Raw genomic sequence first — 16,116 nt, 5'->3', positions numbered from 1 at the left:
AATATGAGACAATGAATTATTTCTGACTTGTTATTGGCAAAGGATACTTTTCCTAAACCCAGTCGAGCTTTTCTTGAGATGCAGCCACACAGACCTCCTAACTTTCAGCAGAAAGAGTGAAACAGGGAAAAGGAAAGAAAATGACTGTGGTTGCTCCTCTCTCTGCCAAAAAAGAAGCCATCTGAGTACCACTCCCCTCAGCCACAGTGTTGTCTACTGCCCAGTCCTCCAGAGGAGAGGCAAGACAGAGGGAGCAGAACTAAAAGGCTTTGCTTCTCTTCCTGCACAATTTTAAAGAAAGAGGACTTCAAAAAACCTCTCTCGGGGCCCCAGCTACTACTTCCAGTAAAGTTAATTAACATGGCGTGATCCTTTTCCCCACCCCTTCCCCTCTGAAGGATGACCAACAATATCTTAATTTCTACATTCCAAACTCCACCAGATCTGAAGGTCCATGGAAGTTCCCCTCTTCTTTCAAGGAAGGGGTCAGTTTGGAGGGTCCTGCCCTCTTCATAAACGAAAAGCAATCTCTTTTCTGTGAAGTCAACATAAATTTTATTGAAATAATTCTGACTGGATTCAAAGTGGGAGAAGGGCAAAATATTCTACTCCTATGAATTCCAAATAACTAAAAGCTAACTAGATGTCAACTATTTATTACAACATTGCAAAAAAAGGTTTAGCAGGCAGCCTTCTGCTGATAAATAGTGAAGACAGAGCAAGGTTGGGGGAATATTAATGAGATTAGTTTTGAACATGTTGAACTTGAGATGTCACTGTATATTTTAAGGTAGAGATTATGTCCAGAGCTCAGAAGAGAAACCAAAGGGGTAGCAACTTGGATGGGTCCTAGGGATCAAACCAAAATACAAGGGAGATAGTTTGTGACATCCAGTACCAGCTTAGTGAATACCTTAATGATATGGGGGAAATTATCAGGGGATACAGAATAAACATACCTTGTTTTGCCACATTACATGTAAAGGTAATGACAATAACAACAATAATACTGATTTTATGATTAGCAAAGTACTTTACTTACAATAATTCTATGCATTAGGTAATATAAGTATTATTATTCCTATTTTACAGATAAGGACACTAAAGCATGGAGAAGTTGAGTAAATAAGTGATAGACTAAGGACTGGAATCCAAGATTTCTGTTTAGAGGCACTTAGGTGGTGCAGCGGATAGAGCTCTGGACCTAGACTCAGGAAGACCTGAGTTCAAAACATCCTCAGATACTACTGGTCTGTTAACCTTGGACAAGTCACTTCAACCTTTGTCTTCTTCAGTTTCCTCAAATGTAAAAGGGGGACAGTAATAGAATCTACCTCCTAGGGTTGCTGTGAGAATCTAATAATAATAACCATTTATATAGCACTTACTATGTGCTGGGCACTGTGAAAAGTGCTTTACAGATACCTCATTTGATCAAATGAGATGATAATTATCTCCTTTAACTTAAATTTCTCTCATTATGTGTTGTTCTTCTTCATATCATCAAATAAAATAATAATTGTAAAAACACTTCACACAGTGCCTGGAACAATATAACAGGTGCTGGACAAATGATTGTTTCCTTCCTTTTTTCCTTCCTTCCAACTCTTTCAAGTTGTGCCCATTCTAACATTTTACTTCAATCCCCAGGGATAGACAGAGATGACAGTGGCTAGAACACAATGTTAAGTATACTTGGGTTTCTTTTCCCTTTCTGTCTATCTAAGTCATTCACTTTTTCTGAATTGCCCCTGGAACCACTGATGACATTATCCAGTAAGTAAGCAGCAGGAAACAATGTTTGTGAGGTATCTGCCATAAACAAAGAAATTTGATTTGGGATGAGAGAAGTTAACTGTGTACAAGTTATAGTGAGAAGTAAAAATAGGATATGGAAAAGGCTAGAAAATCTTGCTTTCAGACATATTTCCTTTAGTTTCACTGCCCTATATCCTAAAGAGCATGGAGTTAAATATTTTGGTTAGCAACAAAGAACCCCATCAACAGGAGCAGTGTGTATCCACATCACTTACTTCGCTTTTCTCACCCCCTCTATGTTGACCTCTCCCTGAAAACCAGAGGAAACACTGAATGGAAGAACAATGAGAAGGCAACATATAAACCTTAACTACCATATCCTTAGCCATATGGGCCTTCCCTTAATTCTTCTACCCTACTAATTGGCATGCTGTTGTTTTTATATTCTGGTTGCTGTGTTCTGCCTTGTCTGGACTTGATTTAAAATGAGCAGGAAATAAATCACAACTCCTTATGAGTAACCATGATTACAACAAAGATGTTTTTTCCCAAATAAAATTTCTCTTTCCATTTCACTTCACACAAGCCCACTGCATCTAGCCTAGGCTCAGTGGCAGATCCCAGAAAATGGTGGAACTAGTATGCTAGTGTTGGCTTCCTAGTCCATAACCTCTTGGATTTTAACCATAACCTCCTGGATTTATGAATTTCTTAGGCTTTCTTTTATTGGCCTTCTTATTTTCTCCTAAAGTTTTCTGACTATCGTACTATAAAAAATGATGAATGGGATGATTTCAAGGAAACCTAGGAAGACTCTTACATGAGCTGAACTGAATGAATTGAACAGAAAGAGGAGAACAATTTATGTAATAACAATAGCATTGTAAATACGAACAATTTTGAAAGATTTAAGAACTTTGAGCCACATAGTGACCAACCCAAACTCAAGAAGACCTATGACGGAATGTGTTATCTGCCTCCTGATAAGAACATGATAGACTCAGGGTGCAGAACGAGACATATGTTTTTTTGGATGTGGCCAATGCAGGAATTTGTTTGGCTTGACAATGTGTATTTGTTGCAAAGGTTTATTTTTCTTTTCTGTTTTCAATGGGGACAGGAAATAGGAGGGGGAGAAAGTTGATGTTTGTTCATTGAAATACAAATTATAAAAAACTTCACAAGTTTTCCCATGGTGCTCCAACTGTAAAGCAAACCATGTGTTTGGCTTTATGTCATTTATTAGAACTCCAATTTGTTAACCCCTACATCATGCCAACATTAATTAGAGACATACATTGTTTTTCATCTATGAAGCCAGGACCACAGCTAAAGATAAGATTAACTGGTCAGTTTCAAATCTGCTGTGCTCAATGCCTGGACTACTAGGATTTAAATCAATAGCTCCAGGCTTATATAACTGATATTAACATCACTCAGTTGTCATATATGTGCCACAAGGTCCCAAAAGCCCATTTCCTAGGATCTGGCTTTTCTTGCCCAATCCTACTGGCCCAAGCAAAGAAAAGGGAAGACAGGAGGGGTAATTGAGACTATTCCACACTGTCTTAAAGGGTTTAAGATGAGAGGTATTGTCCAAAAATAAAAGTCTTACTTCCATATAGCATAATTCATGGCCTATAAAACAAATATGATACAAAATTATATCCAAAGAAATGTGGCATAGGCTTGTTAATAGTTGAAGTTACTGAGCCACCAAACTTACTAAGTAAACAATGCCTCTTGAACTATAGTTGAAACACAAATTGGAACAGATGCATAGAGTTTTAGAGGCCCATAAAACCAATACAGGAAAAGAGTAAGTGGGGTTCTAGAGTTTGAATAGCAAAGGGGTAATTAGTATTAGTCAATCGCTAGAGTGCACCATGGTTTCTTAAGGTCGGGTGAGGCTGGCCATACTTCCATATTCTCCCTAACAGTGTCATATATCTTGATGGTTTATGTGGCATAAATATCACATCTCCTCCCAGAATACCTCCTTGCACCTTGGCCCTTTACTTTGAAGAGATATTGATCATGGAACATTTCCACAAATGTTGAGGCACGGGTTCCCAAGTTCCAGCCTTATTGCCCTCCCAATATACCAAATTATGCAGGCAAATCTGAAGCCTTTCCATGTACAATTTCCTTGGCTGTAAATTCCCTGTGGTCCTCCAAGAAAACTATGAGGAAGAGGAAAAAATAAGTATTTGGGCCATGCAAGTTTAGTTCAAGGAAAGCATTATATTATAAGAACCTACAACAACAAAATCCTTCTGGAAGGTCATTGAGATCTTGTTATTTACTACTTAAGAGATTAGGAAGAGTCTTAGGAATAAGTTGGACAGTTTCTTGGACTATCTATTTGTGCAAAGGTTCTAGAAATCCAGCCAGAGCTGAGAATAAATTAATTATTACTTGGATTATGTTCCAATATCTAGTACAACCTCCTCATTTTACAGATAAGGCTCAGACAGGATAAGCGACTTGCCCAAGGACACATAGACAGTATTTGGCCAGGATTTGAAAGTAGGTCCTCCAGTTCTTGGAACCAGAAGTCATCTATTATACTACAGCTGTCTCCTTTCTTTCCTCCTGAGTATTTTCCTCAAACTGTCAGAGGAAAACTCTTGAGCTCCCAAAGTCCTCCCACACACCCAAGGACAAACAACTTGCATAGTTATATCAACAAAGAAACATGGAGCAAAATGGAAAGAGAAAGTCATGAAAATGACATAGATGTGTTCCACTGTAAGGAAACCTAATATTCTGAAATCCAATTTTTAAAAAATGTAATTATTTGTACTGAAAAATATTTTGTAGAAGGAGGTACCTTTCACAGTAATAGCTAAGAGAAAATTCTTGCAAGAGATAAAGATTACAAAAGATAAAATAGTTTCTGTTGCATAAAATTTAAAAGTTTTGGCATAAAAAAGGCACTATACTTAGAATAAGAAGAAAAAATTGTAGATTGGGGAGGAAATCTTCATAGCAAATATCCCTGATATGGCTTTGATATTCAATGAGAAGGAACTGATAGAAATATATAAGACCAAGAGACATTCACCAATAAATAAGTGGGCAAAGGATAGGAACAGGTTTTTTATTCAATTTTATTTTATTTTTATTTCCAAATGTTCTTCTTTCTTCCCCCCCTTCCTCACCCATTGAGAAGGCAAGAGCAACAAAACCTGTTACAAATATGTACAGTCATATAAAACCAATTCCTGCATTAACCACATTCATAGAAAACAAAACAAAAAAACTTCAATTTGCACTCTAAGTCCATCATTTCTCTGTCTGGAGGTTGATAACATTTTTCATCACAAGTCCTTTGGAACTGTGGCTGCGCACTGGGCTAATCAGAGCTGGCTGTTGCTGTCTGTCCTTCATTTTCAAAGAGGACCAATGACATCAGAGGTAAGGTCTTGACTTGCACATGAACTGGATTTAAGTGAGAATGAAGTCTTCAGCCTCACGTCTTTTCCTGAGCCATCAAATTCTAGTGGCAGGACAAAAGTCAAGACAATTGGCGATAATTGGAGCTACTAAGTCTTTCAAAGTTGTTTACATTTACAATATTGTCGTTATTTTATACCTCATTCTCCTAGCTCTGCTCACTTCACTTTGCATTAGTTGATACAAGTCTTCCTAGGCTTTTCTGAGATCATCTCCATCATTTCTATATAGCATTCAATCACATTCCTATAGTGTAACTTGTTTAGCCCTTCTCCAATTGATGGGATTCCTCTCAGTTTCCACAACTTTACCACAATAAAAAGAGTTCTATAAATATTTTTATACATATATAGGACATTTCCTCCTTTTGTTTTTAAATCCCTTTGGGGTATAGACATGACAGTAGCATTGCTGGGTCAAAGAGTATGCACCGTTTAAGAGCTTCTGGGGCATAGTTTCAAATTGCTTTCCAGAATCCTCAGACCAGTTCACAGCTCCACCGATAGTGTTTTAAAGCACAGACTTTCCCATAGTGCCTTCACCATTTGTCATTGTCCTTTTTTGTCACCTTAGCCAATCTGATGGGAGTGAAGTAATGCCTCAGAATTGTTTTCATTTGCATTGCTCTAATTATTAGTAATTTAGAGCATTTTCTTTTTCTATTTGTATTGCTAGCTTAGATTTCTTCCTCTGAAAACTGCCGAAAAGTTTTCGAAAGAAAAAATGAAAACTTTCAGAAGCATATGGAAAAAATGCTCCAAATCACTAGTAACAAGAGAAATACAAAATAAAATAACTGCAGTTTTACCTCACTCTAAAAATTGACAAATCAATCAATGAGTATTTGAATATGCAAAGATGATAAAAAATGGAAATAATCAATGAGAAGTCAGACACACTAGTACACTATTGGTGGAGCCATGAATTAGTCCAAACGATCTTTAAAACAATTGGGACTTATGCAAAAAACAGTTACTCTTTATTAAGCGGGTATCCCCCAAGAAGCTGAAGACAAAAAGAAAACTCCAAAAACACTCATAGCAGCACTTTTTGTATTCATAAAAAGCTGGAAACAAAATGGTTGCCCAACTGGGGGGGGGGGAAATGAACAAATTGTGCCATATATATTATTATAACAACAGAATTACAAATGTAAGAATTCAGAGAAACATGGGAATACTCGTATGATATACAGTAGGAAAAAGTAAAAAGAAACAAGAGAACAAGATACATAATGGTTATAAAATATAGTAAATAAAGGCAACATAAAATGGGAATTGAACTCTGAATTAACATTTCAATCAAATTCAATCCTGTTGTCCGATGACTACAGACACCAAATGTGGCAGATACAGACAGACACGATTGCAGAACTGGTCAGTTTTGCTTGATTGTTTTTCTTTTTGTTACCTGTATCCAAGCATTCCAGCTCTCCTTCCCTCCCCCCACCACTAAGGACTCCAAACTCACAGAGACTAAGTTGGATTCTGGCCCAAAAAGGATAAGTTTCTCTTCTTGGCTCTTGCCACCAGTTCTTCAGAAAAATCTCTAAAATAAATTTTAGATATAGCTTGTGTCTAAGTTTCTCCAAATGTGGATAACAAGGTCTCCAACTCCCACAGGGACTCAATGTATGATATTTGTATTGGATATGAGACAACTTTTATTTCATCCACCACAGAAAATGCAGGAGATATAAAAGACTCACAAAGGTTCATGAACAAGCACAGGAGCATAAGGTCCTCCCCTACTCTATTAAACTCTCCTTGGAAAATTGATGCAGAAGCAGTCAGACAGTGAGGAAAGAGGAAAGTCACAAAACTTCAGAGAGAGAATCCAGGAGTAGAGTTAGTCAACTGTGTCAAATGAAGTAAAGAAATCAAAAGTGATGAGGACTGAGAAAAGCCCACCAGATTTCTAAATTAAAAGATCATTAGCAACTTTATAAAGAGCAATTTCAGTTAAGTAATGAAGATGGAAACCAGATTTCTGAGAGATGAGGAATGAGTGAGAGGAGAAGAAACGGAGACAATGAGTGTAGACAGTTTTTTTTTCCTAGCAGTTTGGTTGAGAAAAGAGGAGAAATATAAGGAGAGAGAGACAGAAAGAGACAGAGACAGGCAGACAGAGAGAAAAGGGGAGACAGAGAGAGACAGACAGACAGAGAACGAGATTGCAATTTGCTAGAGAAAACAGGAGGGGATGAGCTCAAGAGCATGTTTAGTATGGAAGGATGGGAGGTCCGTATGTGTGGTACAATGCGTACATTTTCAGACTTTTTTAACGTAGTGATCAGTTTTGTGATTTTTTTTCTTTTTTTTTCTTTAAAAAACATTAAATATATAGGTTGGTCCTCTGGGAGGAAGTAATGGGAGAAATACTACAATAAATTTTAGTGATGTAAAAAAAATAACAAAATATATCAATACACTTTTATTATTTTTTAAAATAAAACTTATCCACCTTAAAAAAGAGCCACCAGTCCAGCCTTGTTAGGGAGAGGTTTTTTAGTCGCTATGCCCCAGCTTCCAAAGGCCAAAGCAGCAGCAACCATATGCTCTGAAATGACTGCCTAATAGCTAGCAGATCCATAGATCCAAACAGAGATGAAGTGACTTACCCAAGGTCACACCGCCAAGAAGTTTCTGAGGCTGACTTTAAACTCAGGTCTTGCTGACTCTGAGACCTTCACTGTATCCATTGTGCCACCTAGCTGCCTCATAGAACCCAGCAAAGATGGCTTGATGTCTGAGACCACTGGGAAGCAGGCCCAACTGGAACAATGTCACCAGAACACTACCAGCATATATTGATGGCCCTGCAAAAATCAAAGGTGTGAATTCACCCTCCATGTGGATGCTCTGGGCTTTTCAGTGCTCCCTATGTGTGTCCCTTGGACACCTATGTTCCCTCTATATGTGCCTTGTTTTACATATACTATTTCCCTATAGCTATCCATTCTTACCTATGATGATGTACATATTTGTGGGGAATGTTCTATTGCTACTTTTCTTATTGTGCTATTTAAATAAATCAGAAGTTCTTAACCTAGGATCCATGAACTTCTTTGAAAATATGTTGATAACTATATTTCAACATAATTGGTTCCCTTTGTAATTCTATATACTTTATTTGACACATTTAAAAATTACATTCAACAAAAGGGGTCATGAACTTCACCAGACTGCCCAAAGGATCTGTGACACAAACACATACAAAAAAATTAAGAATCCCTGAATTACATGTCTTTGCTTTTATTAATTGTGTTCTCTGGCTAATAAAAATAGACCCTTTAGTGAAAGCTCATGAAATATAAGTTTTGAGTGGTTTAAAGATGTGGGCCCATAGAGTATTGTGAACCTGGGTTATCTTTTCTAAAAGGATCCATTTGCAAGTTGTCCCCAGGCACAGCATAGTATTTACACTTTCAAACCACAGTTTGTTGTTTTGGGGGTTTGTTTGGTTTTTTGGCATTATTTTGTTGTATCATCATTTAATGGCAATTAAAAATGATAATAATGTGGATTTCACTACCTTTACAAGAAAATGAGAGGAAAAGAAAGCACATTTACAAACAATCACATTTTGTTTTGCAAATGATTTTAAAACTCTCCATATGGCACCCAAAGTAATTACAACCAGTTGGACTTGAATAATATTTTTTTCTAATTATAGAACAGATGTAAAAGACAAATAGTCCTTTATTTGCTAGCAATAAAAGTAAACTAACAAACTCACCCTTGATTTAGGAGATAGCTATTTGTTTTTTCCAGGGATGGGTCCTTATTATAAAAGGATATGGCATACAGATCAAATTATTCCATTTTGGAACAATATTTCCTTTCAACATCACTAGTGTCTAGGCCTTTGTTGCCACTGATACTCTCTCTCCATTAGTAGAGTTCCCTCTGTAGGATGAGTCCAACGGAGATCATAGTTCTAGAACTGGAAAAGACTTTTAAGGTTATCTGGTGCAGTCCTCTTGTTTTTGCGGTCCAGTCATGTCTAACTCTTCATGATCCCATTTGGGGTTTTATTGGAGTGGTTTGCCATTTCTTTCTCCAGCTCATTTTTACAGACGAGGAAACTGAAGCAAATAGGCCTAAGTGACTTTCCCAGAGTCACACAGTTAATAAGTGTTTGAGGCTGCATTTGAACCCATAAAAATGAGTCTTCCTCACTCCAGGCTGGGTGATCCATCCACTGTGCCACCTCGCTGCCCAGCCCTCTTGTTAGGGGTGAGCATTGCTCTGGCCAGAAGCCTGTTAGTTAAAGGTTTGATGGTAGAATGAAATGAAATTTGGAAGTCAGCAAATCTTTTTCTTAGCCAAAGCATATAGAAAGATTCAAACACATATTCTGATTCCAAACTCAGGGCTCTTTCCACTGCTGCCTCTTTGTCTGTAGGTCCCAAGTGTTGTACATCTTTTTTAGAAGGCTCATAAATCACTGTCTTTGGAGACACCATTCAACCACCTTGGCTGAGTGTCTATGTTGGTAAAATGAGGGTCAATCCAAGGTGCCCATGTCCACAGCTGCAAGGCCTAACCGTGGATGGGCTGTGGTTAGTACCAGCTCCTGAAAAGGTCACTGTCAGTCACTGATGCTGTGTCCTTCCCTATAATCTGAGACTCAGCTCACCACTTCCTGCTTAACTCTCTGGATCTTTGGCACACTCTATGAGCTCCTGGCTAGGACCTGACAATCTTGCCTCACACCAAAAACAAAAACAACCTCTACCCCACCGCTGACTCAGACAATGGAGGTGCTGTTTGCTCCCTGGTAGGCCCACTCTCTGTGAGATCCAGAGGTGCTGGGCCAGAACCCCATACTGTAGCAAGAAAATAAGTCCGCCATATTACTTCAAAGGCAAAGGATCTTCTAAACTTTCTAGTATCAAACTGTTTATGATTCCCCAGAGAGCTCCCTATTGCCTGGGGTACAGTCTCATTCATTTCCTACTTGTTAGAATAAGCTGTTCACCCTCTAGGTATTATGGTGGAGAAAGTGCTGGACCCACAGTGGTCAGGAAGACCTGAGTTCAAATCCAGCCTAGATACTGTTAACTGTGTGACTGCTGAACAAGTCATTTAATCTCTGTTTCCTTCAGTTTCCTTAACTATAGGATAGAGATAATGATAGTAGCTACAATGAAGAGATGTTATAAGAAGCAAATGAAATCATATTTGTAAAGCACTTAGCACAGTGCTTGACACATAGTAGGTGCTATATAAATGCTAGTTATTACTATTTTTATTATTATCTCAGTAGTCTCCAAACAGAGTACAAGGGATATAAGAAAATTGGAAAGGCAGATTGTGAAGGGATTTGAATACCCAACAGAGGATTTTATATTTGATTTATATGATCCTGGGAATGGTGGGGAACCACTAGAATTTATGGAAAAAGGAGATTAACATGGTCAGATCTATGCTTTAAGAAGATTAATTTGACAGCTGAATATAGAATGGATTGGAATGGGGAGAAATAAAGCAGGGTGGATTCATGGGATAGGAGTGAGGAGAGAATGTATTCAAGGCATGAATGATATTCAGTGAAGAAACAGTAGAGAAAGGAGATAGGGGAAACAAAGAAACCTTCAGACCACCACAGAGATTTTCTTTTATTTTTACCATATTCTTATCACATATTGTAGTGTTAGCAGGACAACCTCCTTCTCAATCATGACTCTTACTTTTGCTGCTCCAGATACCTTCATTACTGTGTAACTTCACTTTTTTTCTTGCTATGGTCTACTGTTTAGACAATCTAACCACACAGTTCAAAAAAATTCTAAATCTTATCATTCATAGTACTTTTTCCTATTTGCACATTCATTTTACAGCAAAACTCAACTTTTAATGGGAAAACTTGCCCAGACCAATTTTGAAACTGCTGGGCAGGGTGGTATAGGAGAAAGGCCACTGATTCTTGTGTTAGGGGGTCCCAGGTTCAAATGCTATATCTGATTCTTAGCTATTTGACATTAATCAAGTCACGTAACCTCTCTGGGTCTCAATTTCCTCATCTGTAAAACGTAGAGGTTCAGACAAGGTGGCCTCTGAGTTCTATTCCAGCTCTACCTAGATTTATAAACCTATAGACCTGAGTTGCAATTGCAATGCAGATATCCATTCTGATTATATCAAAAACTTCCCTAAAGACTCATTCCCTAGGAGATGATTACTGATACATTCACAATATTAACAGGTTTTTCAAATGAAATGGCCCTGGTAAAGATCTGAATTAACATTATCAGGTTAAAAATTACTATCAAATGAGTTCATTCTTTGGTTCATTTCTGGGCAATAATTAGGGCATACAATTTCCTTCTTCTTGCCCAGAAAGTCAATCAATTAACATGTATTAAGTATCTACTATGTGCTAAATGCTGGGGATACAAAAAAGCCCAGAAAGGCTTGTTTCACCAAGTCCCATTAAAGGCCACAGAACTTGGCTCCACTTCCTAGGGGAAGCCTGGGAAGACTCTCTATGAGACATCAAGTACAATAATGGTTAGTAGGCCACCAACCTGGTATGTGCACTGCAGCCCCACTTTTCAAACCCTTGACACTGTCATCTAAAGAGAGAGAAAGAGCTTGGGAGGGAGAGAGGAAAAATAAGAGATAATAAGCCATGTGTCAGAATGAATGAATAAGTATTTATTAAGCACTTGCTAAATGCTTTCATTTTGCTAAGTGCTGGGGATACAGTACCCTCTAGAAATCCATGTTCTAATGATAAAGATAACACTTGTGGGAAGATCCAGCCATAGGGCAGATGGTAAGGCCCAGTGGTCCAGAAAGCAAAATGGCAGAGCAAATGGCAATGACTGGCAGTTCAGAGGATATAACAAGAAGGTAGGTGGCATGGAGCTCATCTCTTTGCTCACCAGAAAATGTGTCACTCAGTATCTTGTTAATGAAGAGAAAAGAAAAGCATTCCCCCTTTGACTTCAACTCTTGTCAATTATTGATAGACTCAATTATAACACCAGCCTCTCTACCACTTCCAATGTCCTGGATTTTGCAATATTTTCAGATCTTATTATAATTGAAGTCCATACATCTAGCATCAGATAAACTTATAAAGAATAGTTTCAATCAAAGAAGAGTATTAGAGATATGCTCTCCATCAAGATGTACAAATAAACGTTTTTTTAAAAAAACCTTTCTCTATACAGACAGAAATAATTAATCTAGCTTACCTAAAGTTTGGTATTACTCATGAGGGGCAAAGAAGCAAAAAATGGAATATATAAACAATAAAAGTCCTATATTGATGCATTTTTTTTTTGCTTTCTCTTCATACTGTAAGTGGTTTTCTTTACTAAAGTAACATACCCAGTAATGGGCTCATCTAAACATAATAGGTATAAAGTTCAAAAAAAGAGTCACAAAGATGATTAAAGGGGTGTAAAACAGGAGCTAGGTTTTTTTTGGGGGGGCTGGATTACAGAATACTAAATAGAGGCTTGATGACAATATTCAAGCACATGAAGGGTTATCACACAGAGGGTAGCAACCAGCTATTCTTTAACCCAACAAGAGGAAACTAACTTTAATCCCAGCATGAAAAACTTAAGTTAGATGTAAATATAAACTTTTGACAATGAGGATCGTTAGACTATAGAAAGATTGTGAAACCTCGGAATTATTTCTCATGCCTAAGACACTTATCAATCAATCAATAATCAATAAGCATTTATTAAGAGCCTGTGCTAAGTGCTGGGGACAGAAAAAGAGGCAAAAGACAGTCTCTGTCCCCAGGCAGCTTACAATCTAATGAGGGGAGACAACATGCGAATAAATCTATACTAAGCAAGCAAATATATGAAATAAATAGGAAATCATTAATAGAGGGAAGGCACTAGAATTAAGATGGGTTGGGGAAGGCTTCTAGTAAAAGAAGGAATTTTAGTTGGGACTTAAAGGAAGCTAAAGAGGTCAGTAGGCAGAGCAGAGGAGGGAGGGCATTCCAGATAGGGGACAGCTAGAGAAAATGCCCAGTGCTGAGGGATGGAGTATCTTGTTTATGGAATAGCCAGGAGGCCAGTGTCACTGGATTGAAGAGAACTTGTTGAGGAGTAAGCTATACGAAGACTGGAAAGGGTTTTCTTGTTGTTGTTGTTGTTCAGTTATTTCAGTAGTGTCTGACTCTTCATGATCCCATTTGGGATTTTCTTGGCAAAGACACTGGAGTCGGTCGCCATTTCCTTCTCCAGCTCATTTTACAGATGAGGAACTGAGGCAAACAAGATTAAGTGACTTGCCCAGACTCACACAGCTAGTAAGTATCTGAGGCCAGATTTGAACTCAGAAAGATAAGTCTTTCTGACTTCAGGTCAATACTCTAGCCACTGAGCCACCTATCTGCCCAATTGGAAAGATGGGAGGCAGTTAAGTTATAAAAGGCTTTGAATGCCAAACAGAGCATCTTTGTATCGGATCCTGTAGGCAGCAGAGAGCCACTGAATTTTACTAAGTAGGGTGGTGACATGATTGGACCTGCATTTCAGGAAAATCATTTTAGTGGCTGAATGGAGAATGGATTGGAATGGGGAGAGAATTGAGTCAGGTAGACCCACTGGCAGGCTATTGTAATAGTCCAAGTGTGAGATGGTAAGGGGTGATACCAGAGCACTGGCAGTGTCAGAAGAGAAAAGGAGTCTTATCGAGTGCAGGCAGAAGTCCCTAAAAAGCAAGTCATGAGACACAAGAGAAGAAATCCCATAAAGGTAGATGAACAGATTCCCAATGTGTATGGATCCTTAGTAGACACCAAAATTGGCCTAGATCCTTGGAGTCTGATCCTAAAAACTAAGAATTGTCCCACTGGGTCCTATTCCAGTCTGAACCCAGTATTCCAGCTATGGATTTTTGCAATCAAATTACATTAGTCCTATTTTGGTGAAACTTACTCGTGAGCCCGGGGTGACCAGGCAGACACTGCCTGTTCTATAGGGTTTATATTCACCCTCTTAAAGACAAATTCTGCTACAGTCATATTGCTCATAAGGGAATAGTTAGCTTTAGCAAAACAAAAAAAAAAGTGAAACTAAAAGTAGAATTTATGATGTCTGATTTTTCATAAATTTCATCCAGCTCATAAAGCCAGTTTTCATTCCAGTCTTTTCCATAATTATGGCACTTTGTTTTTTAACAAAAGAATAAAACATCCAGGTATAAAATGGTGGACCTTTATTACAGTATTTACAGTATGTTTTAACTCACACAAGATGAAGCTCAAGATTTAAGATGAAATACTTCTGGAGAAGAATCAGGGACAACTAGAGAAGGATAAAATCAGGGTAGTCACTAAGACTGCAGACATAATGGTCTCAAGGCCAAGATGAGAGCACACCCATTCAGCATACCCAACTTCCCCAAGTTCTCCATCATTTCTCTTCCTTCGTGTGAGGTGCCTGGATCACAAAGGGAAAAGAAGGAAACAATCATTTATTAAGTACCAACTATATATCAAACACTGTGCTAAGTGTTTTTACAAATAGTATTTCATTTGCTCCTCACAACAACCCTGTGAGATACATGCTATTATTATCTTCACTTCACAGTCTAGAAAATTGAGGCAAATAGAGGTTGTGACTTACCCACAGTCACATAGCTAATGTCTGAGGCTGGATTTGAATTTATTTCTTCTGACTCCAGGTCCACCACTCTGTGCATTATGGTGCCACCTAGCTACCAAAAAATACTTAAATACCAGGATGATTCATTAGCACAGCTTAAAATCATGTAGTTTATTGAAAGGGTAAGAATTGGTGCTGATGTCAAGGAAGAGAAATGCTAGATATTGGGTAATGTGAAAGATCTGGCCAAAACAAATAAGGAGAGCAAGAACAAAATAGGGAATTTTCTAGGAAATGGCATAATGTTGGGCTGGAAGTGTAGGCTATTGCTTCAGAGAGGCATATGTTATAGACTCCAGATATTTTGTACTACCCTGGGTTCCCTGGAGGATTCCAAACTGGCACTTTCTTCCTAGTACTAAGAATTTCAGTTTAGTCAAGGCTGAGATATTGTTACCATACTGGCCTTAGGAGTATACTATTAACATAGACATGCATACAATATGGACTCAGAGGAAGAATAAATGGGCATACATCTGAGATAGCATGAACCTGGCCCATAATCTATTTATACCCATAGTTATTAATGTCATGAGAGCAAGTTATGGGAATACCAATTCCAGCTGATCAAATCTGCTCACTAATGAGGCCCGAAACCATAGAACTGCAGAAATTACTACCTCACTATTCATAATTTATTTGTATAAATATACATATATATGTAAGTTTGTGCTGCCTGTGTAAGATAACAGAATATAGATGTATACTCACACACAACTATATATGTTTGCAAATCTCTTTACAAATACTATCTTTAGGACCCACATGCACGAAAATATTCATAGCAGCTCTTTTTGTGGTGGCAAAGAATTGGAAATTGAGAGGATCTCCATCAATTGGGGAATGGCTGAGCAAATTGTGGTATATGAATGTAATAGAATACTATTGTGCTATAAGAAATGATGAACAGGCTGACTTCAGAAAAACCTGGAAAGACTTGCATGGTCTGATGCTGAGTGAAGTGAGCAAAACCAAGAAAACATTGTACACAATAACAGCCACATTATACAATGACTAATATTGATAAACTTAACCCTTCCCAGCAATACAAGGACCTAAGACATCTCCAGAGGCCTCATGATGGAAAATGCTATCCACATCCAAAGAAAGAACTATGGAAGTTGAATTGCTATTTTTTTTTCTCTTCTGTTGAGTTTTGTTTCCTCTTTCTGGTGGTTCTTCCTATTAGTGTTATTTTTTACTTACAACATCACTAATGTGAAAATATGTTTAACAGGAATGTAAATGTA

The 16,116-nt window shown here is 37.9% G+C and overlaps 1 long non-coding RNA gene across 2 annotated transcripts in view; it reads right to left on the bottom strand.

Annotated features, from left to right (window-relative positions):
• Positions 1-4,864: 4,864 nt before the first annotated feature.
• The window catches only part of LOC110218271 (uncharacterized), a 50,525-nt gene continuing 39,273 nt past the window's right edge, over positions 4,865-16,116 (bottom strand). Inside the window, exons 4-6 of one of the 2 annotated variants that reach the window (XR_013487178.1) lie at positions 8,956-14,641; positions 7,838-8,035; positions 4,865-5,260 (exon numbers count right to left, since the gene is read on the bottom strand). This is a non-coding gene — a long non-coding RNA (uncharacterized LOC110218271). The remainder of the gene's footprint in view (positions 5,261-7,837; positions 8,036-8,955; positions 14,642-16,116) is intronic. The other variant, XR_013487179.1, reaches the window with a different exon arrangement.

The sequence above is a fragment of the Phascolarctos cinereus genome, unplaced genomic scaffold, assembly GCF_003287225.1.
Source record: "Phascolarctos cinereus isolate Bilbo 61053 unplaced genomic scaffold, phaCin_HiC Scaffold_5;HRSCAF=322, whole genome shotgun sequence".
Lineage (NCBI taxonomy): Eukaryota > Metazoa > Chordata > Mammalia > Diprotodontia > Phascolarctidae > Phascolarctos > Phascolarctos cinereus.
Note: the sequence above shows the minus strand (reverse complement) of the source record. Positions and strands in the feature narration are given on the sequence as shown.